This window comes from Microtus oregoni, unplaced genomic scaffold, assembly GCF_018167655.1.
Source record: "Microtus oregoni isolate MIOR12 unplaced genomic scaffold, Mior012 000062F_ref0000492, whole genome shotgun sequence".
NCBI lineage: Eukaryota > Metazoa > Chordata > Mammalia > Rodentia > Cricetidae > Microtus > Microtus oregoni.
In genome coordinates, this window is record NW_024543872.1 from 3,245,855 (window position 1) to 3,270,528 (window position 24,674).

General features: G+C 39.8%; 1 protein-coding gene and 1 pseudogene across 1 annotated transcript in view; one reads left to right on the plus strand and one right to left on the minus strand.

Annotated features, from left to right (window-relative positions):
- The window catches only part of LOC121439579, a 29,486-nt pseudogene extending 5,246 nt beyond the window's left edge, over window positions 1-24,240 (minus strand).
- The window catches only part of LOC121439576 (trifunctional enzyme subunit alpha, mitochondrial-like), a 73,894-nt gene that overhangs the window by 12,884 nt on the left and 36,336 nt on the right, over window positions 1-24,674 (plus strand). The gene's annotated exons all lie outside the window — the stretch shown is intronic.

A 24,674-nucleotide genomic window follows, 5' to 3' on the forward strand; every position in this document is an offset into this window, starting at 1 on the left:
AAGAAAGCAAACAAAAGGTGGTAGCCCAGAACTTCTTTTCCAGTTTAACTTAAGCATTTCTTCGTATACTCCAAATTGAGTTGTATACTCATTCATTGGTTCTATTATACGAATACTAATTAAGTGTTGAGGATACAAAAAGATATGCCTTTCATCTTTACCATACTATAGAACTGGAAAAACAGATAGATAATCAGCAGGCAAACAGTGAAGGGTAAGTTACAACTAAAGAAAAAAGGAACAGCATTGAAAGGGGCAAGGCAGGGAAGGACTTGCCTAACTTTAAGGTTACAATGAAGCCAGTGGAAAAAGGAGTGTAGTATGAATTCTAATTGGTCTTAATAATAAAAACTTGGAGTCAGCCATCAGGAAGTGAAAGGTAAAGGATTAAAGAAGAAGAGCAACCAGCCACTAGAGCTCTTACCTCTACTGATGCTCAGAGCAAAGGGGCGATCCTGTCCTTAGACTGCTTCCTCAGACTGCCTTCTCAGACTGACTACCCTGAGCTCCCGTCTCCTCCCATATTCAGCCATATCCCTTCCTGTCTCCTAGTGCTGGGATTAAAGGTATGTGAATTCCAAGTACTGGGAATAAAGGTGAGTCACTACTGCTTGGCTCTGTTTCTCTTTTAGACTAGATCAATTCCATGTAGCCCAGAGAGATCCATCTGCCTCTGTCTCCCGAATTCTGGGATTAAAGGTGTGTGCCACCACTGCCTGGCCTCTATGGCTACCTAGTGTGGCTAGCTCTGCACTCTGATCTTCAAGCAAGCTTTATTTATTAGATCATAGACAAAATATCACCACAAATGAGAGATAACCAGAGGCATTTATGAAAGATCCTGTGGGATAGGGATGAGGCTCAGTGTTGGGAGTGCTTGATTTCAATACCCCAAAACACATAAACATACATACACACACACACACCACAGGGTGGAAGTGTTGTCTAATTATATAGCACAGTGAATAGTGACATGAAAATAAAATACTTAACATACTTTGAAACCTGTGTAAAAACGTGAGCAATTCGCCTTTAATCCCAGCACTCGGGAAACAGAGGCAGGCGGATCTCTGTGAGTTCGAGGCCAGCCTGGTCTACAAGAGCTAGTTCCAGGACAGGAACCAAAAAGCTACGGAGAAACCATGTCTCAAAAAATCCAAAAAAGATAAAAGAAAAAAACCGTGAGCAATTGATCCCTGGGTCCCACGTGGTGAGAGGAGAAAATTATACTTCACCACCCTCCATACACACTAAATAAATGTAATAAAAATTCAAATACTTTTTATTGAAATCCAGAGAGATATTCACTACTACTTACCCAAGTAAAAGCTGATCTTTTGGATCCTGGGACACATACATAAAATCCCTAGACAATAAAAAAAACAGAAAGGATAGCTCCAGTAATAAAGAAATCACAGGCAATTCACCAGAATATTTACTTTACCTCAAATATGCCTTTGGCTTATAACCCATGGCCAGAGCTTTCTCCTCTGACATGATGAGCATTGCAGAAGCGCCATCAGTCTGAAATAGGAACAGAACAATGATGTCATCTGGAGGTCTCCCGGCAGTCACCTCCTAAGTCTGTTCCTGAGTCCACTAACAGATCTATACGGAATCTATACAACAAATTCACTTTACTGTATCCACTATTAAGTCATAATCAAGCAAACACACTGAGCCACTCTGGGAGAACAATGGTAGCAGGCATTGTTCATAAGGTATCATAATTTGTCAAAATACATTGGGAGAGGCAACTTTAGAAATAAGAACCTATAGGTTTTTGTTTAGAGCACAGGAAATAAATTTTTTTATGGATTAGAACAATATTTTATTTACTCCAATTATTTATTTTTTACATTTTCTGTGCTGTTTCTTTGTTGCCTCCTGCCCACAACTTTGAGATTTTATTCTAGAGGCAAAACATTGAGAGAAGACACAGGTGGGCAAGTAAGAACATTAAAACCATGGTTTTAGAAAACTTTGAACACATCTCATATATTTTTATCCCAAATAATAATCAAGATGTTACAGGACAAAAAGGTACTTTTGGGGGGCTGGAGAGATGGCTCAGAGGTTAAGAGCACTGGCTGCTCTTCCAGAGGTTCTGAGTTTGATTCCCAGCAACCACATGATGGCTCACAACCATCTGTAATGAGATCTGGTGCCCTCTTCTGGCCTGCAGACAGAACACTGAAAACACAGTAGAAAAAGAAGGAAAGGAAGGAAGGAAGGGAGGGAGGGAGGGAGGGAGGAACACTTCTGAAGTTTGTTTTTAAAAAGCCCTTTACCATTATTTCAATAAGGAAAGAATGGTCAGGTAGTGGAGGTCACACCTTTAATCCCAGCACTCAGGAAGCAGAGGCTGATCTCTGTGAGTTCAAGGCCAGCCAGGGCTACATAGTGAAACACTGTCTCAAACAGAAAAAAAAAGAAAGAAAGGAAGGAAGAAAGAACGAGAAAGAGAGAGAGGAAAGAAGAAAGGAAGGAAGAAAGAACGTCCTCCACAATTCAAAAGAAAATGAAACCAGTCCATTTAATATGCAAAAAATCAAGACAAGTTCTGTCACATTCAATTATACATCCCTTTTAAAAACTCTGCAATCCTAAAAAGAGCATGTAGCCAACAGTAGGGTAGCCATAAAGTCTGAGAACACAAGTGACTATACATAAAAAAAAAATGGTTTATGGGGATTGGGGATTGGAGAAATGGCTCAGCAGTTAAGAGCACTTCCAGAGGACCCAGGTTCAATTCCCAGCACCCACATGGTGGTTTACAACTGTCTTTAACTCCAGTTCCAAGGGATCTGATACCTTCATTAGTATACCTTCATACCAATGCAAATAAAATTAATTTAAATAAATTATAAAAAATGGGCAGTGATGACACATGCCTTTAATCTCAGCACTTGGGAGGCAGGCAGATCTCTGAGAGTTCGAGGGCAGCCTGGTCTATAAGAACTAGTTCCAGGACAGCTAGGGTTGTTACACAGAGAAACTATCTTGAAAAAACAAAAAACAAGCAAACAAAAATATGGTTTATGGATACTACAACAGTGTGGTCACTGCTGAGTGTGGTGGTAGTAATTGGTTAGCTATACTGTCAAAGAAACATTGAGGCTGGAGAGACAGACAGCTCAGGGGTTAGAAGAACTTGTTCTTCCAGAGGAGCCAGTTTTGGTTTCCAGTCTCCACATAGCACCGAAGAACAATCTGTAACTCCAGTTCTGTAACTTCAGAAGAGTTCCAGAACTCTTCTGGCCTCTATGTGCACTGCACATACATGGTGCACAGACACACACCAAATCCACTTAGTACTTCTTTTGAGAAGCCACTCTGACATCCTCAGTGGCTAATGTACAGCCACCATAGTACTTCACTGTATCACAACTGTCCTTTCCATTCCCAGTGCCCAGCATAAGCAATACAAGTTTGATAAATGGTCAAGGGCATAAGAAGAACAGCTTCTTTTTTTCTCATAGCCAGAACCTGGAAACAACCTAAATGCCCCTCGATCAAAGAATGGATAAGAAAAATGTGGTACATTTACACAAAGGAGAAAAAAAAAATAACAGCTTGAATTTTGCAGGAAAATGGATGGAGCTAGAAAACATTATTTTGAGTGAGGTAACCCAGAAAGACAATTATCACATGTACTCACTCATAGGTGGTTTCTAAACATAAAGCAAAGAAACCCAGCCTACAAACCAGAATCCCAGAGAACTTAGACAACAATGGGGACACTAAGAGAGGCTTACATAGATCTAATCTACATGGGAAATAGAAAGTATAAAAAGACAAGGCCTCCTGAGTAAATTGGGAGCATGGGGACCTTGGAGGAGGATTGAAGGGGAAGGGGAGAGGCAGGGAGGGGAGCAGAGAAAAATGTAGAGCTCAATAAATATAAATTTTAAAAAAAGAATAGCTTCTGTATCAGTACAGTGAGAGATCTAAGTCCTTAAAACTATTATTTTCAACTTGGTGTTCAAACATGGTACATGCCTGTAATTCCAGCACCAGGGAGGTTGAGGCAGGATTGTAACTTTGAGGCTAACCTAGGTTACATAAGAAATCTTACCTTCAAAGCAAAACTTTATTTGTTGGATTTTTGAGACAGGGTCTTGCATACCAAGGCTAGCTGTAAATTCTTGATCCTTCAGCTTCTATATCCTGAATGCTGGAGTTACAGGTTTGTATTATCACACCCAGTTTGTGGTTTGTTTGTTTTTTTTTTTTTGAAATGATTTTCCTTTAACATTTTTTTTCACAGTGAATAGCTTTGTTTTAAGCCTCCAATTACACACAAGCAAATTTATTGTAAACTCTTCTATTGAGAACACAGAAAAGCCTCTATTAAACACAAATAGCATTGACAATTACCAGGACACTGTGCCATAGGGTTTGATGAACGCAGGTTTTAGTTTGGCCATTTGCTCCAATGACGAAGGTCGGATCCCATTATCTTTCATAACTGTGTCCTTTCCTATAACAACAATAATTTTTTAACTCTAAGAAACTGTAAGCATTATATATCTTCTCTATAGCAATATGATTTAAAAATGATAAGAACAGGGGGGCTGGAAAGATGGCTCAATGGTTAGCACTTGCTGTTCTTTTAGTACCTAGCACCCACATTGGGCAACTCACAACTGCCTATGACTCCAGCTCCAGGGGAACCAATGCCCTCTTCTGGCCTCTAAAGAATCCACATGCATATCCATATATTCACACAAAAACACATACATGTTACTAAAAACCTAACAAATGGAATGTAAATATTATCTGTCAACTATGAAGAAAGCCTTTCTATTCTTTCTAGTTCTAGGGATTAACCCCCACCCCACTGGGCTTTGACTGTCCTGAGGCAAGCACTACTACTGAGCTATACATCCTAATCTTTAAAAGAAAGTCTTCTCTGAATACCAAGACGAGATTGCACACACAGAGATGAGAAAAGAGAGAGATACTCCAGGAGTAGCACTTATAAAAATTTAAAGTTGGGTATGGTAGCATGTACAGGCAATCCTACCACTTAGGAGGTAAGAGGCAGAGGAGATCAGGAGTTCAAGGCCAGACTCAGTAACATAATATGAGCCCAACCAGGTCTATATGAGACTTTGTTTTAAAAATAACAAAAATACCTTTCATTTTTCTTTTCTTTTTGTTTTTTTTTGGGGGGGAGGGGAGTTTCCGCAATAGGGTTTTTCTGTGTGGCCCCGACTGTCCTGGAACTTGCTTTGTAGACCCGTGTAGACCAGGCTGTCCTCAAACTCACAGAGATGCACCTGCCTTTGCTTCCAAAGCAAAAATCTTTTTAAAGCTTACCTGTGTTACCACATAAATCTAAAATTGAGTCTATGTTTAAGAATAAAAACTGAGCTGGGGGGTTGGAGAGATGGCTCAGAGGTTAAGAGCATTGCCTGCTCTTCCAAAGGTCCTAAGTTCAATTCCCAGCAACCACATGGTGGCTCACAACCATCTGTAATGGGGTCTGGTGACCCCTGCTGGCCTGCAGGCATACACACAGACAGAATATTGTATACACAATAAATAAATAAATATTTTTTTAAAAAAATGCTGAGCTGGGTGGTGGTGGCGCACACCTTTAATCCCAGCACTTGGGAAGCAGAGGCTGGTGGATCTTTGTGAGTTAGAGGCCAGCCTGGTCTAAAGAGAGAGTTCCAGGACTGGCTCCATAGCCACTGAGAAACCCTGTCTTGAAAAACAAAAATGGAAAAAGAATAAAAGCTGAGTAGTTTGGAAACAATTATTATACTTATTAAAAAGTAAATTAATCATAGCACCAGGGAGGCTAAAAGCAGGCCTCTCTGTGAGCTCAAGGCTTCCAGGGTCACATGCTAAGACCCTGTCTTTAAGAAGTTATCACTTAAGGTTTTTAGTATAGGGATGAAGAGATGATTGAGCATCATTAAGAGCACTTACTGCTCTTGCAGATGATCCAGATTTGTTCCCAGCACCCAGATCAGTTGGCTCACAATCACCTGTAACCTTGGTTCCAGGGGCTCTGACACCCTGGACACCTGCATGTACATGATGAACATACAAACACTAAGGTATTCACATAAAATGAAAGATAAAAATAAAGAAATCCTTTAAGTCTCACCATTTACCTGGTACTTGGAAGGGTACAATATCAGAAAGATGCCCTTCATCCTGTGCCTTTTTGGCCAGACTATGAGAACGCAGTGCATATTCATCCTGTTCCATTCGAGAAACAGCAAAAGCAGCAGCCAGTTGGTCTGCAGAGTGGCCCATGGTCTCGTTAGTGGAGAACTCAGCCACTGCAGGGAGCTAGCAAAGGGGACATTGAGAACAGTTATAGTCAGTTACAGTTATGTAAGATTGCTCAGTGTTATTTAGAAAAGCTGAAATCTATTTATTGGCTGGATTTAGGGACACATGCCTCTAATCCGGGAGGTTGAGGCAAGGGGATTTTGATTTTGTTTTTTGTTTGTTTGTTTGTTTTTTTTCAAGACAGAGTTTCTCTGTAGCTCTAGGAGCCTGTCCTGGAACTAGATCTTGTAGACCAGGATGGCCTCGTACTCATACAGATCCACTTGCCTCTGCTTCCCCAGTGCTGGAATTAAAGGCGTGTGCCACCATCACCCGGCTCGCAAGGGGATTTTTAATTTGAGGGTAGCTCAGCAAGACCCTAGCTCAAAAAAAAAAAAAAAAAAAAGCCAAAGAGGGAATAAAAGATCCCAGAAATCTCTTTGTGAGCAAACATATTTCTAAAGAGGGCTAACAGACACATTTCTGGAGCTAGTCTGATTATGTAAATCATTCTGGTCTTGAACTTACACAGATTCACTTGTCTCTGTCTCTAAAGTGCTAAGATTAAGGGTATGTGCTATCATGCCCAGGTTACAAATTCAATTTTTTTTTTTTTTTTTTGTTTCTCGAGACAGGGTTTCTCTGTAGCTTTGGAGCCTGTCCTGGAACAAGCTCTTACAAACCAGGATGGCTTCGAACTCACAGGGATCCACCTGCCTCTGCCTCCCAAGTGCTGGGATTAAAGGCATGTGCCACCACTGTCCGGCACAAATTCAATTTTTTAATAATTTATTTATTTGTTTTTATTATTTTATGTGCATTGGTGTTTCGCCTGCATGTATGTCCGTGTGTGTGTGTGTGTGTCACATCTTAGAGTTACAGACAGTTGTGAGCTGCCATGTGGGTTTGAACCTGAGTCCTCTGGAAGAGCAGTCAGTGCTCTTTAACCGATAAACCATTTCTCCAGTCTCTACAAATTCAATTTTTGTAACTACTCCCACCCCCATCTTGACCAAATACACTGCCCTGTAATCATGAGAATATATATAGTTATTAGAGTATGTGTTATATCTAACAGTAATCTAGCCTCAGGATGTTCTGGAAACTCATCTTTATTTATATTAAATTCAAAAGTCTTACCTCAGGTGATAGAAAATTCAATCTGAATTTAGAGAGTAAGGACAGGCGCTGGCCCAGAGTCTTGGCTTTATTGAGATCAAGCATCATTTTCCTCATTTTTCTTGAATGACGAATAGGGACATCAGACATTAACTCAACACCACCAGCCACAACAACATCACACTGGCCAGAAGCTATCAGACCAACAGCTACAAGATACAAAGGATATGTGCATGAACAACTTTGTAGGAATAACAAACCTCTGAAATATAAGCTTCTTGATTAAAAAGTTCTATAAATGGGGGCAAGCGAGATGGCTCAACAGGCAAGCCTGAGGAACTCAACTCCATCCCTATAGTCTATATGGCAGAAGGAGAGAACCAACTTCCACAAGTTATCCTTTGACCTCTACACATGCATCATGACATGCATACATGCAAAATACATACATGAAATTTTTTTGTAACAGTTATCAGTTTTATATAATAATAATCAGTTTTTAACTTTTCCTTCCTTCCTTTTTTTTTTCTTCTGGATACAGGATCCTGGAACGCACTATGTATGTAGACCAGGCTGGCTTCTAAATCTCAAACTCACAGAGATCCACCTGCTTCTGCCTCCTTACTGCAGCCACTACACTTGACTAGTTTTTACTTTTCTCCTTTCCTTTCCTTCTCTTTTTTCCTTCCTTCCTTCCTTCCTTCCTTCCTTTTTTTTGTTTTTTGAGAAAGGAACTTCCTGTGTAGACCTGGATGTCCTGGATCTCACTCCGTAGAAGAGGTTGCCCTCAAACTCAAGAGATCTAACTGCCTCTGCCTCCCGAGTGCTGGGATTACAAGTGTGTGTCGCCACCACCCAGTCTGACATCAACTTTTAAATAAATTGATATTCTTTTAATTTATTTATTTTATTCTTTGTATATGTGTGTTTTGCCTGCATATATGCATGTACACCACCTCTGTTTCTAGTGCTCACAGAGGCCAAGAGGGCATCAGATCTCCTGGAACTGGAGTTAATAGCTGTGAATTGCCATGTGGGTGCTGGGAATCATACCCTGGCCCTCTGGAAGAACAGCCAGTGCTGAGCCATCTCTCCAGCCCAACTCAACATTCTAAACCTAAACATCTTCTATATTTTATATGCTCCCAGCCTAAGTTTTCAGAAAGGTTTCTTCCACACTCCACCCCCTCCCCATGCAGAGAATATTAATTTCTACTACATGAGGTATCTGACTTCTCAGATCTAGGTTTTCCTGTATGGCAACTGGCATGCAATATTTTATTGCACCCTGCTCAGTAGAGAAGCCCCCAACTACTGCTTCGGGCATCATCCTCGCCATCCATGAACTGACCAGTCTAATCTGGCATGATATTATTGTAACATTAAATATTAAGCCTCTCAAGTTTCCTGTCTTTAGAAGTAGCCATTTAACATCCCACAATTTTAGGAAGATTGTTAGAAGCTAAAATATCATATAGATTGCCAAGAATGTGGGTACCAAGTGAAGAAAAAACATGAAAACATTTTTGCATGTGTGAATGTGTGCTCGCAGGTGTTAGGGCACATATGGCGAAGTGTGTGTGTGTACATGTGTGTACAAGCCAGAGGCTGGTATCTGATGTCTTCAACTGTGTCCATCTTGCATATTGAGACAAGTTCCCTTACTTGAACAGAACTCACCAATGCGGACTGTCTAGCCAGCCAGCTTGCTCTGGGAATCCTGTCTCTGCCTTCTGAATTCCGAGATTACAAGCAGGCTGCCACACCTACACATTTATGTAGGTGCTAGGGATCGATCCACTCTTGTCCTCATGCTTACTCAACAAGTGCTCACAGCTAAGACATATTCCCACGCCATGACTTAGACCATGGAGAGCAGGAATTAACAACTGTGCTGATGATTGAGGCTGCAGTACTCTGTCCTCATGGGAAAATGTCCAATCAGAATTACCTACGCAGGATAAACTATGCACCTCCTCCCACTGACAGTCCCAGTAGCAGCCAGCCCAGGACTAAGGAAGAATGTAACAGTCCCCACAGGGCATGGAAACTACTCTGGAAAATCCCTAACTTTCATACAATTTTATCTTTATAAAAACACAAATGAAGAGCTCTGTGCTAATTGCTTACTTCTCTTAAGATTAATTAAAAGGAGTAGAATCAGTAAGCACCTTTGGATTCCATTTACACATACCTGTAGTCATAGCTTGGTTTGAAGAGATACAGGCCATGGTAACAGTGTGAGCGGGAGTCTTGTCAGAAAAGCCAGCTCCAAGGGCAGCCTTCAGGGAACAGTGAGGGAAAGAAAACACACATGTAAGTGAGGTTCCGAGCCCTACTCTGGAGAATTATGAAAAGAGTTTATTTTAGTATTCTACAGAGCAATGTTTAAAATAAAATGGCTCGTTAGTTTTTCTTCCAGACAGTGAAACATACTCTTAAATTCCTGGTAACAAGTTTCTTTTTTCTTTTAAAATTTTTATTACAATTATTTATTTATGTGAACGTGGGTAGGCGCATTCATGTGAAGGACACTGTGGGCTCAAGGGACTGAACTCAGGTTGTCAGGCTTGGCAGTATATCCCTTAGCAGCTAAGTCATCTTGTCAGTCCTTTCTGTTTTTCTTTTCTTTCTGTAGCACTGGGGATTAAACCTAAAGCTCACCAAGCTCTAGCACCATGAAGATCTATCCCTTTTTACTTTAAAACAGGATTTCACGAGGTATTCTTGAAATCACTCTGTGTTCCAGGCAGCCATGAACTTGCTTGTCTCCTGCCTCAGCCTCCCCAGTATTCAGGTATGCAGTCTGCGGACTACCAAGTCCAGCAGCCTGGTAGCCATTTTCAAGTGTGGTGTACAAGGCTACAGCATTCTTCAGCCTCACCTAATTAATAACAATGCTTTGCTTCAAGCCTTCAAGGATACCATGTAATTTTATCTTTCTTAAAATTTAATATACAACTAAGAGTGAGGAAACGGCATCACGGGGTGAGATTTTCACGTATCCCTGAAGCTATAAAGCCTAGCAGCAGAGCAAAGGCTGAAATGTTTCTACAGAACTGACCATTAAAACCACAACAAAAGCCAGGGGGTGGTGGTGCACGCCTTTAATCCCAGCACTCAGGGGGCAGAGGCAGAGTTGGAGGCTACCCTGGTCTATAGAGCTAGTTCAAAAAAAAAAACAAAAAACTTTAGGGGCCCTGAGGAAGTTTGAGGGCCTACTAATCTAACAAAAAGTGGCCTCTAATTTCATGACCCAGTCAAAGACAAACATAAAACAAAGATATCTATAATTGTTTTACAATATTTGTTGGGAAAATTTATGTTGCCAAAACATTCCAGTTTTGCTAATGTAAAAAATTTAGTACACTTAGAAAAAAAAACTTTTTAATACTAAAGCTTTACTTTAGGGGAAAAAAGTTCCTAACTTTTCCACCTTTATTATGAAACTACAAAAGGAACTATTTTTAGTAGTCTTTTTTGAAACTAATTAACCGAATACAAACTGTCTAATATGGATGTTGCAAATTCTCGATTTAAAAGGCTGGGTCTCTTAGCTAATCTTTGCCTTTATACTTACACTGCATTTGATACTATTTGCCATCTATAGGAGCAGAAAGCTGCTACTTTTGTGTAACCAGTATGACCGTACTCTGCTGTCTCCAGGGAGACCTGACACTAAGTGCCCAAATGACTGCTAAAACTACTTCCTGGCAACTGCAGGTCAACTTCTCAACCTAAACCAGTTGGAAAGGAAATCAGAAGCAGGTGTCAGGGGCAAAAGGAAAGACTCCACAGTGGGGCAAGGGTAAGGGCACTCAGGTTAGAACAGCTTGATTCTCACAAGGCTACTGAAGCACATTACCCTCGGCCCCAGCTGACCCAAAGGACTGACAGAGCTTTAAATAGAACTGGCAGCTGGTGACCCTTGTGTGAATACTTCTATTTAAAGAATAACTCACTTTCAAGGCACCAAGAAGAAAGGAAGAAGTTAAGCGGAAGGAGAAATACACTGAGGTCTTTCAACAAAGTCAGGTTTGATAGAGGTACAAGGCCTTTTAGGAGTTCATATCAATATTAGCACAGGTCCTAACAAAACTCTTTATCTGGCTTTAGTTGGATGTTAAGTTCTACTACTTATTTTCATAACTGTCCCATCAACTCTATCTCCCTAGATACAAAAATTACCTGGAGAGTCAGGCATGGTGGCTCACAACTTCAATCCCAGCACTCCGGAGGCAGAGACAGATAGATCTCTGTAAGTTTGAGGCTAGACTGGTCTATAGTGAGTTTCAGGCTAGCAAGGGCTTCATAAGTGAGAGGAGCGGAAGGAGGGAGAAGATGAGCAAGGAAGTCAGGACCACGAGGGGTGCACCCACCCACTGAGACAAGGGGGCTGATCTAGTGGGAGCTCACCAAGGCCAGCTGGACTGTGACTGAAAAAGCATGGGATAAAACTGGACTCTCTGAACATGGCGAACAATGAGGGCTGATGAGAAACCAAGGACAGTGGCACGGGGTTTTGACCCTACTTCATGTTCTGGCTTTGTGGGAGCCTAGCCAGTTTGGTTGTTCACCTTCCTAGACATGGTCGGAGGGGGGCAGACCTTGGACTTTCCACAGGGCAGGGAACCCTGACTGCTCTATGGACTGGAGAGGGAGGGGGAGAGGAGTTTGGGGGAGGGGGAGAAGGGTGGGAGGAGGGGGAGGGAAATGGGAGGCTGGGAGGAGGCGGATACTTTTTTTTCCTTTTCTCAATTAAAAAAAAAAATAAGTGAGACCGTGTCTCAAAAAATGCTTACGTGGAATACAACATGATTGATATTAGTATGAGGTAGAGGGAGAAACTTCCTCATGTGAATTATATAGCAGCTGATGTATATACACATTTAACACTTCCAGAAAAATTCATAGAAAAACATCATAATTCTTATTTGAAAAATAAATAAAAATAGAGAAAACTGAAACAGATTTAATATTTACTTTTTCAGTCTTATGCAAGTCACCTCCTATTCATGATACAGAAGTTGAAAACATATTGTGAGGTGCTTGATGACTTTATGCACTCAAGAAACTTTTTTTATAAATTTCATAGCATAGGTGTTTAATGGACTAGTATCATCGTTATAATTTATTCAATCATTCTGTAGTTGAGCAGGATAAGTAGTTCTTCCAAGATTCATCCCTGTTTTATCCCACAAACTTCTTGTCTTTCTTTTTAATAGCCCACTGGAGCTCTTATTAGGCATGTAAAATAATGTGAAGCCGCAGAGGAAAAGTAAACACTCTATGAGAACAGAAACCTCTCCCTGCTCTCAGTTCTCTTCTGCCCCCCCCCCCCCCAACAGCATCAGATGGTTACTTTGTGAGCTGTGCAGTGCTGGGTGGGACTTTAGCCGTTTTAACGTTTGTAAAAGTGTAACAAAAAAAATGCTTTTGATCTGCACATTTTCCCTTCTATCTTGGCTGGCAATGGAAGTTATTATCTTTGTAACTATAATGGACACAGAAACACAGACATGAAATAAGATAAATATGCTTGCAAGCCAAGTTTCTCCAAATAATTGAAACAAAGCCCAGAAGACAGGTTTGAACTATTCAGTCAAATGCCTGTGGGATACTCATACTAGTTCCAAGGCGGTCATTATCTCCATTGCCCAATAAACACTAGGTGGGTGTGTGCCAACTAGGGTAAAGGTAAACTTGTATGAAATACCTACATAAAAAGAAAAAAATCTGCCTACGTGTCATCTAGTCAAAGGCAGTAAATTATAGGCAAAGCTTCCTCTGACTACAAAAGTGAAGCTATGAAATTGGCTATAAGATGTTAAAGTTTAACTAGAAACCACGATGGCTAACATTACCAAGAGTACTATCAGTCACACACTGCTATACTGTTTCTCTAACACAAGAGACAGATAAACTAACATTTCCTAAACCCACTCAAATAATCTGACTTATAGCAAAATGTGAATACATAATAATAGTTATGTGATAATAACAGTAATTATTAATAATACTAGTTATCTAATGGAGGCTTTTAAAGTCCAGCCTTAAAAACCTCCTCTCAGGGTCCAAACTAAATGAACGAAGAAACTAGGATTCAAGCAATGGTGAAGGAAACAGGTCAACTCACACACATCTTCTCGCCATGTCTCTTTATTGTACTCTTCTAATTCTTCTGCCTTTATTCTAATTCTTCTGTCTTTTTTCCAGTTAACCCCTAACTCCTCATGTGCAGCAAACCGTGGCTGTGAAAGAAGTCTCTCTGTTATCTTCTCTACAGAGGTAGCCCTACAGAGCTAAACCAATGAGAGAAATAAAGAAACTGTATGTTATATCCTATACTTCTTACTGTATATAACATATATATCTTAAACAGTTTGTGTTAGTGGTCGTAAAGGCCAGGCTCTCTCACACTGGAGACTATTTGTTTACAAAGGTGTCCTCAGAATGCAGCATGAGCTGCAGGAACAAGGGGTATGGCAAAGGAGCCCACCCAGCACTCGCCAAGGCACAGTGACATTAAAAACATTTTAAATCTTAAGATATATTCTTCTATCCAGCAGGTAACCCTTGACCATAGAAAGAGAAGCTGTAACTTTTTTCAGGGGCTATAAGTTATATTTTCTAAATAGCCCTGGCCATTCAGGGATCTTATCCCATGGTGTCTGGGCAAAGGCTATAAAACTGAGGGTAGGAATCTATGCAAAAAGTTAATTATTGTCCCTGGTACTGCAATTAGGGTACTTTGCACTATTTACCTTGTCTCAACAAATCATACAGCTGGCTACATGTCCTAGTAAATAAGATTGTATTCATTTAGTAATAGTTTATCTTAAAATCCAATTAGCAAAGCACCTGGACTGATCTAAAAGCGACTTTAAAGTTTTATATCAGTTAATTGTGTGCGGCTATCTTGGCAGCTGGGGATATTACAGCTCTTTTCTTTCCTTTTGTGTGTGTGTGTGTGTGTGTGTGTGTGTGCGCGCATGTGTTTTGAGACAGGGTTTTTCTGTAGTTTTGGAGCCTGTCCTGGAACTTTCTCTGTAGACCTGGTCTCTGGCTCCTGAGTGCTGGGATTAAGGGCATGTACCACCATTATAACACCTGATTCTAGGGAAGTATCTTTGTATTTGTTTTATTCATCAAAACTTTATATAGGCTAACATTATTAATATCAATTAGACAATACAGCTAAGGAAGACCCAGCTTCTTGACAATCCACAGATAAAAATGCCCAGTAGATCAAGAATGTATTTATGAGATACACACATATATACAGGCTAGAGAAAGAATACAATTAGCACATTTAAAATTACAGGCAGAAGCAACAGTTTTCTGGAGTTTGCATTTCTTGCAGGCCTTGCAAGGCAAGTTTCCTCCATCAGAAGTTAACTCTTGTGACTTGACACCTTCAATATTAATTGTAACTTCTGTAATAAATGATAAAGGCCTTCAGCACACATCATCTGATTTTTAGTTAAATACGTATTTAGTTAATGAATTTTAAGACTTCAAAACGGTAAATTCTTGGTTGGAGACTTATCTTAGTGGTAGAACACTTGGCACTAAGTACAAAGCCTTGAGTCTAATCTCTAGCACCACATGCGTGCTTGTGTGTGCGCATACACACACACACACACACACACACACAAAGAAATAAATTAAAAAAATATTACTTCAAATTGATTTTTTTGCCACTTTGGAGGGGTTGGGATAGGGGAAGAAAAGGGATCTTTCTTTGTAGTCATGGATGGCCTAAAACTCATAGATTTTCCTGCTTCTGCCTTCTGAGTGCTGATATTAAAGGCGTGTGGCACCAAGCCTAGAGCAACAGAGCTGTTGCTGTTGTTTTGGAGATAAGATCCTACTGCAGCCAGACTGATCTGTAACTTACTACATAGTACAGTAAGTAGTGGACTCCATGGCAATCCCCCTGCCTCAGCCTCTCAAGAATAAATTACAAACATCAGCTATTATGTCCAGCTTTATTAATCTCTTTAAACATATAATTTTGCTTTACTTACCTCTCTAGCCACATTGCTTGTTTTTACTTCCTGAATAACCGTACCAAAAATGATATAATCAACAACATCCTTTGGAACATTGGTCCGATGCAACAAACCCCTAAGAGCAGAAATCCAAAGAAAAGAAACAGTTCAAACATGCCAGAAAACATCACATAAAACACTGCACGTTTTTAAACAAACAGTGCCTGAGTTGGAGGTATAGGAGAGTGCTCATCTAGTATATATAAGGCCCTAGGTTCAATTCTAATCACCAGAATAACACAAAGATAAGCCCTTCTCTTTTAAAGGCCAGGCACAAACATTTGGCACCCTATCAAAAAGGAAATGAATGACAAGGGATGTGAAGGCAGTATCTGATGGTCACTTGATAATGAGACATTAGAAGGAAGAATCAAAAGTTACTTTGGAGCTGGGCAGTGGTGGCGCACACCTTTAGCATTCAGGAGGCAGAAGCAGGCGGATGTCTGTGAGTTTGAGGCCAGCCTGGTCAACAGAGCAAGTTCCAGGACAAGCTCCAAAGCTACAAAGAAACCCTGTCTCAAAAAACAAAAACAAAGCAAAAGAGAGAGAGAATTTAAGGAGCCATCAAAAATAGGAACACAAGTACACATTTGTCAAAACTCAAAAGTGAGTTATATAAAATCTGTATGGAGTTAAAGGTGCAGTTCACTGGTAGAACATTTGCCCAGTATTTACAAGTCGTTTGGGTTAAGAACCCCATCACTGAAATAAAGAGAAGAGGGGAAAGGAAGAGAAGGGGAAGGGAAGGAAGTGGAATAAAGAAGCAGGAGATGGAAGAACATCATAAAGCTGCAATACAAGAACTCAAAGGAAGACATGTCCACGCACAGTCCACAGTGTTAAATGTAGAGCACAGAGAGGCCCAAGAAAACAATGCTCTATTTATGATCCCTAAAGAGGAACTTCCAATGTGTAGCTAAGCAGAGATTTGGGAATGGAAATGATTATTATTATTATGTAATTAGGGAGAGTAAACAGTAAAGAGAGAAACAATGCTGTGGCATTTGTTCTTAAAGTCTGGCAGGAAGACAAGAAAACTGACTGATGAGCAGAACGGTTAAATGAAAGTGTTTTCCAGTTAGGAAAAGATCTTCGGCTGCTTGGAGACACTAAAGCAAAATATCACTGGACATTTAGAGAGTATATTATGTAGGCACAGCCATATATTTTATGACCACACCAAAGTATTCATCCATCTCAACCTCATTTCGTTACATTTAAATTAAAAAAAAATTTTTTGTTTTGTTTTTTGAGACAGGGTTTCTTTGTATAGCTTTGGAGCCTGTCCTGAACACACTCTGTAGACCAGGCTGGCCTCAAACTCACAGAGACCCGCCTGACTCTACCTCCCAAGTGCTGGGATTAAAGGCAGGTGCCACCACCACTCAGCTCTAATTTAAAACTTTTACTTGCTTTGCACATGCACCTTCGAGTTTTTTGTTTTTTAATTTTTATCTTAGGAGTATGAGTATTTGCCTCCATGCATGCAGATGAAACAGGATGATTGCCATGAGTTTGAAGCCATCTTGGCCTACATAATGAGTTCCAGGCCAGCCTGAGAATATTTTATGAGAATATTATAATAAACACCATCCACATACCACACACACACACACACACACACACACATATATATATATAGTCATGTCAAGATGCTACACGCAAAAGTTGCAGATAAAGATGCCTTCCAATCAAAGCTGTTCAAATATAACATATAAAGTTAAAATTTAATCCTATCACGGGACACACCTTTATTTTTTTTTTAAATATTTATTTTATTTATTTATTATGTATACAATATTCTGTCTGTGTGTATATCTGCAGGCCAGAAGAGGTCACCAGACCTCACTACAGATGGTTGTGAGCCACCATGTGGTTGCCGGGAATTGAACTCAGGACCTTTGGAAGAGCAGGCAGTGCTCTTAACCACTGAGCCATCTCTCCAGCCCCCCGGGACACACCTTTAATCCCAGCAATTGAGATGCAGAAGTAGGTCAATCCCTAAATTCAAGGTCAGTCTGTTCTATGGTAAGTTTCAGGTCAGTCAGAGTTAGATGGTAAAACCCTATCTTTAAAAACAAAAAACCCTTGTATAAGGTAGTTAATATTGCTTCTTGCAGCTAGGCAGTAGCAGTGCATGCCTTTAATCCCAGCATTTAGGAGGCAGAGGCAGGTGAATGTCTGTGAGTTTGAGGTCAGCCTGTTCTACAGAGTGAGTTCCAGGACAGCCAGGGTTACATAAAGAAACCATGTCTCGAAAAACAAACAAAAACTTACTTCCTGCCATATAAAGTTTAACATATCCTAAACATGAAAATTCTACAGAACATACTACTTCAAATGCTAAAACTAGGAAAACATTTTAAATGAAAGAACAGGAAACTTCATTTACTTACGAAAGTGCAGCTCTAGCCAAGTCATGTGGCATTAGGTCTTTATAGCTGGGAAAGAAAACAAATAATTTAAACCAAAAGCCTAGAGTTTCAATAACCTTTTAAATTATTTGAAATACAGATTATCTAACATACACTGCTGAAAATGCACCCAATGCTACTGTCACAGTCATTCCCTTGGTTCAAGTGAAGAAATAGTGTGACTTTGCTGTCATCTTAAAAAACCTGACAAGCCTTAAACACCTACAGAATTTTCTGGATATCTGACCAAACAGATGTTCTAGCTGCGCATGGTGCTCAGACCCATAATCCCAGCACCTGGGAGGCCAAGACTGGAGGAATGCTCACAAATTCTAGGCCAGTCCAGCTACAGCAGGAGACCCTGTCTCAAAAGGAACAAACAAAAATCCCAACCCCAAACATCAAATATCATGTACATTAAAAAATTATATCCCATACTTTTATTATTCAGAATGGCATGTGTTAAATATTTTTTTTTTAAACTAACCTTCTTTTTTGAGAGCTTTTTTGGGGGGCAGGGGATGACTACATTTTTTATTTTGTATAGCTCAAAAGGATACGAGGGGCATGTTTTAGTTGTTTTATGAAACTTTTTCCTTTGAAATAATCTGAGATTTACCAAAGAGCAGAAAGGACAGAGCTGAGTTCTTTCTATCCAGCTTCTTCAAGGTACTGTTCACTAAGCCACTAACTTTGTGGCTCTCACCAGTTTCCTATGAACACCCTTTTCCAGCTCCAGGATCTAACCCACAGGGCCATGTGGCATCTAGTTGTTATGGCGGCTTAGCCACCTCTAAACTATGATAGTTTCCCACTTTTGACACCTGAGATCGGAGGCAAGGCACTCTTCTCATTGCTTCCTATTGGGATGTGTGGCATTAAAATTACTTATTACCGGTGATGTTAACTTGAGCATTTGGTTCAGATGGTACCTATCAGTTTTCTCCACTATAAGCTACTATTTTCCCTTCCTGCAAAAAGTCTGTTAGAGTCACTAACCCCAGCCTTCCTGCTCTTCCCTCCCTCCTCCTCCCTCCACATCACACATGAGGCTCTACACCTTGTTTAAGTCTTTTCTCTCTTTTAACATTTGGTGCTGTGTGCTCATACATTTGGGGAAGGCACAGGACAACTTGTAGGAGTCAGTTCTCCCCTTGTTTTCCAGGACCTGTACTTGTGTCATCAGATTTGGTAGCAAGCACCTTTACCCACTGAGCCATCTCACTGGCTCCTTTTTTAAATTTTATTTTTATTTTAAGTGCATTGGTGTTTTGTCTGCATGTATGACTGTGTTGGATTCCCTGGAACTGGAGTTAAACACAGTTGTGAGCTGCCTTGTGGGTGTTGGGAATTGAACCTGGGTCCTCTCAAAGGGCTCTTACCTCCTGAGCCATCTCTTTAGCCCCTATGCTTTTCCATTTAAAAGTAATATATCTCCAAGATGTCAAATTTTCCATATGAACACATAAGATAGGCCTTATTGTTTCTCCTACTACTACAAAGAGCCTAATACTCTCCAGTTTTTAATGTTAGTGACTGCCTGTGCAAAATAGAAATATTAACAAACTAACACAATTTAAACAAAACAGAACTAATTCCTGAACTTAATTAGCAGAATTCATTATCAGTTTTTGTGTAGAATGAATCTCATTTAGAGGATAGAAAACCCTAAGAAAAACAGTTGTTTGATTCTGAGAAATTATCAGGCTAGTCCAAAATACTTGGGGTTGAGCTACAAGCGGCATTTAGACCAGCTGTGTCAACTCAAAGCCTCATCATTTTCAGGATCAAAGTAGCAGGTTCTCAGAATTTTTACAGACCATCCTCAGCACTAACTGTGCCTACAGAAGCAATCAATGTTCCAGAAAAAAAAAGGACACCCTGTTGGAAAAGATGCTATCTGGATCTACACCGAACTTTCAATTAAGGCAATTTCAGGCTAATACCATGGCAAGCTAGTTTATAAAAAAGGATAAAACATCTTGCTATTATATACCGCACTGATTTGACTTGTTCTATACTGACTTTATACAAGTACTTTCCATATGGTTCCCCACTAATGGCATTATTACCTACAGAGACTACTTCAAACAGTACCTTAAAAGAGAAACGACTACCATGATCATGTCATACTTACGAAGTGCCGGACAGCAGAAATGGAATGCGGACACCTTCTATCACCACTATATTCTTCATATTGGGTTTTGCTAAGGTCTTCTTTGACTTGGTCTGGACAGCTTTAAGATAAAGTTCAACGAAATATTAATAAAATATATGAAATCAAGGATAGGGAAGAAGCTCAAGTGGAACACTTGCCCAGATACATTTTGCTATGATTGCTCTCTTTCTCTCTTTCTGGTATTTGGGTCTATTTTACGATGACCTTCTGGCTTTTATAATTTCCATTGAGAAGTTGGGTGTAATTCTGATAGGTCTGCCTTTGTCTCCTCTAAAAAGAGCTGTACTGTTTATAGTCTCTGCCAATGGGATAGTCAAACAAGGTCATAACTCTAAATCCAAGGCACAAACTGATCGTGTTCAGAGGGGATATGCCAGGCCCACTGGACAAATCAACAAAGCAGTTGACTAGTGTATATTAGCACCATATTTTGTTTTGTTTTTGCTACAATAAAATACTCGAGACTGGACATTAAGGAATCTAAACTAATTAAATGGTGCATACTGAGGTCCTGGTGAAGGTCTCCCTGGCTATGTCATAACAAAGCTAAACATACCACAGCAAAGAAACAGGAAGAAAAATGGCTATGTACAGAAGAAGACAAGCCCTTGGGATGGACTCATTTTAAAACAGCCACTCTTGGACTATAGAGATGGCTCAGTAGTTAAGAGCACTGGCTGCTCTTCCAAAGGTCCCGAGTTCAATTCCCAGGAACCCACATGGTGGCTCAAAGCTATTAGGAAGGAGATCTGGTGCCATCTTCAGGCCTGTAGGTATGTATCTATACAGGCAGAACATTGCATACTAAATAAATAAATAAATCTTAAAAAAAAATGAAACAACAACTACAAAAAAAACCCCAGCCACTCTCAAAGGTTGATACCAGACTCATACCAATGACCAAATTACTTTCCTTTTAAGTTCATTTAAAAAACAAAACAAAACAAAAACTGGGTACTGCTACATATCAAATTCATAATGTAGCTTAGGTTGGCCTCAAACTCTCAACATTACTACTACTTAAGCCTCCCCAGTGCTGGGATTTCTTAAAGGTTCTAGCGCCTCTCAGTATTACCACAAGGAGCAAACTTCCAGCTCATGACCTTTGGTGTGTACACTCTATAAACCATAGCAATTAGCTAGTCGTGTCATTGGCAAACAAGAGATGAACTGTGCCAGGCCAGATCCTCTTTGGTAGGAATCCAAGCAAAGAAACATGGCAAAAAATACCCATTACAGAGGCTGAAAAGACGCCATGAAAAGAACTAGGGCAATGTAAAAGTTACGTCATCTGTAAGCTAGCTGTAGGATAGCCACAAATCCTGGGAGAAAAGAACAAAAGGAGGTACAGACCTAAACAGAGAACTCTCAACAGAGGAATCTAAAATGGATGAAAGACACTTAAGGAAATGCTCAATATCCTTAGTCATCAGAGAAATGCAAATCAAAACAACTCTGAGATTCCATCCTACACCTGTAAGAATGGCCAAGATCAAAAACACTGATGACAAGTTATGCTGGAGAGGTTGTGGGGGTAAAGGGAACACTTCTGCATTGCTGGGGGAGTGCAAGCTGGCACAGCCCCTTGGGTTATCAGTATGATGACTTCTCAGAAAATTAGGAAACAACCTTCCTCAAGACCCAGCAATACCACTTTTGGGTATATATCCAAAGGATGCTCAATCGTGACACAAGGACATGTGCTCAACTATGTTCATAGCAGCTTTGTTTGTCATAGCCAGAACCTGGAAACAATCTAAATGCCCCCCCTCAACTGAAGAATGGATAAGGAAAATGTGGTACATTTATACAATGGAGTACTACACAGCAGGAAAAAAAATAACGACAGATTGAATTTTGCAGGCAAATGGCTGGAGCTAGAAAACATTTTGAGTGAGGTTACCCAGACCCAGAAAGACCATTATCATATGTACTCAATCATAAGTGGCTTTTAAACATAAAGCAAAGAAAACCAGCCTACAAACCACAATCCCAGAGAACCTGGACAACAATGAAGACCCTGAGAAAGAGATACATAGATCTAATCTACATGGGAAGTAGAAAAAGACAAGATTTCCTGAGTAAACTGGAAGCATGGGGACCTTGTGAGAGAGGGTTGAAGGGGAGGGGAGGGGCAGGGAGGGAACCAGGGAATAATGTAGAGCTCAATAAAAATTAATAAAAAAAAATTAAAAAAGATGTGTCATGCTTTACATAACTGCTATCTGTGTGTGAGAAAAACAGGAGCATAGACAGAGAAACAAAAAAATAATCATCAAATCAGTCAAAATTCCCACTAGACATGGTTCATGAGATGACAGGACACCTATACATCCTGTAGTCATTTGCTCACACTTCTTCCAGCAGTAATACTCAAACGAGTTAAGAGGAATTATATAGTTATAACTATTGTAACCTAAAACCTGCTTGGCACAGGCACATGGCTCTTCCCTATCCTAAAACCAGCCAGTCACATTCCTTTGCTTATCAGTGCCTTTTTGTGCCGTTATCATCAGCAGCATTAACACAAACCACTTATAAAATACTGTTTGACACTGGGGACATAAGTCTCAAGACTTTCAGAGCTTATAACATAGGAAGAAAAGAAAAACACCAAAAAAATGGCTACCGGACAACAGAGACTAGTCTAAATGAGTGAAAAATGATTTCTCTGTTGTCATCAGAATGACCTTTTACTACTTGGCAAGGAGTCAGGTCTGCGTGGGTGATTATGCAAAGCAAAAGCCTGAGTGAACAGTTAAATCAGGGGAAAGGTGACATAAGTCAGAAAGGAACTATCCTTTATTATTCTTTGTGAATAATAAAGACAATAGAAATCTAAATTCTGGTTAGAATTTAGAGGCTCTAGGACTTAAGTTCTCTAGTTGAGATTAGGCAACAGATGTCTACGAATATTGTGGGAAGATAATACCACCATGAACATACTGACTTTAGTTGATGAAGGGCATTTTGGCTGTGTGCTGTTGTAGCTGCTATGGTGGTGGTGGGTTGAGTACAGTGTGCTAGGCAAATCTGCTTTGATTTTGTCCCTTTTCTCTTAGTACAGGGTGGGGATTGAACCAGGGTCTTGAACATGCTAGGTAGGAGTTCTACCACTATATTCCCAGTACTTAAAGAACTTAGAGATATATTCATACCTATATAGTAAGGCTGGCAACCATTTTTTTTTTTTAAGAGAAGGAAACTATAAAACATAGAGATGTCATTTGGCCACACTAGCCGAAAAGATACCATGCTGAAACAGAGTACATGTCCTGATCCTAGATGGCACTTTTTCTATGAAACCATTGCACAAATAATATATCTTATATTATATATAAAATAAATCTAAAATCAGAAAGAGTCAACAGAAAGCCCAGACAAGGAGAAAAAAATGTTGACAATCTGTCAGGAAATGTTTACATCACACAGTGATTTTCAACAGTGAAGAAGCCTAATTCATTGGGTTTCATTGAGGATCTACATAACACCATCAAATCAATGAATTTCCCCACTCTTTCATTCCATGATAGCTAAACATCTTCTTTTATTAGTTTTCCCATTCACCTCTATTTCAGAAACAGGTCCTCTTGTATATAAGATAGTAAGATATTTAATAGAGACGTCTACCACTAACTACAACTGTAAAAGTTAACGTGGGGCTCCACAGTGATTTCCAGACAGTGTGTAAGCTTATCTTTTCCAGGACTGACAGTCAGGGCTACATACACTGACCCACCAAGTTTATAGGACCTTCATGACTCTATGAGTGCCAAAGGCCAGGAAGCAGTCTTCTTTTATCATCTTAAGCCCAAAGGAATGGTACTGATTGACTATACATATTTTTATTTGAAGGTAATAATGATATGTTGATCATAAAAGGGGAAGAATTAACAAATTAGTTTGAGTTTTACTCAGAATTCACAAATACAGAATTCTAACATTTAATGGAGAAGTATTTGCTTGAAAATTACAGTACCTGGGGCTGATTGTAGCTAGGAAGAACAGCTCAGAGGTCTTTCAGCTAGAAAACAAAGTGTGTATCATTTAATAACGATGCACAATGTTTATAAGTCTACACTTAAGAAAGAAAAATTGAACTTACAAAATCTGAGGGCCCATTTTGATGTAGTAGAAATGTTTTTAAAAGTGGAAGACAAGATGGTAGACATTCTGAAACCTACGAAGAAAAGAACAAATTATGTCTTGAATTACTTCAGCAATCTGTAGTGTACACAGTCTATGAAATCTGATAAACTCATTCACAGCCACCATAAAATACCATTATCAATTATTCTTTTCTAGCAATATTATAATTATACTGGCATAGCTTTTCCATTGTACAAATAACTATTCTAAGTATGAATCATCTATTCCTCACAATGAATGGTATATCCATACTAAGAGATTAGGAAACCTGGCAGTGGTGGCACACCTTTAATCCCAGCACAGAGGCAGAGGCAGGCGGATCTCTGTGAGTTTAAGGCCAGCCTGGTCTACAAGAGTTAGTCCCAGGACAGTCTCCAAAGTTATAGAGAAACACATTCTGTAATAGAAAAAGATTAGAATAATAGCAAATAGGGAACTGGTTAAGTAAGTCATACACTAGCAACC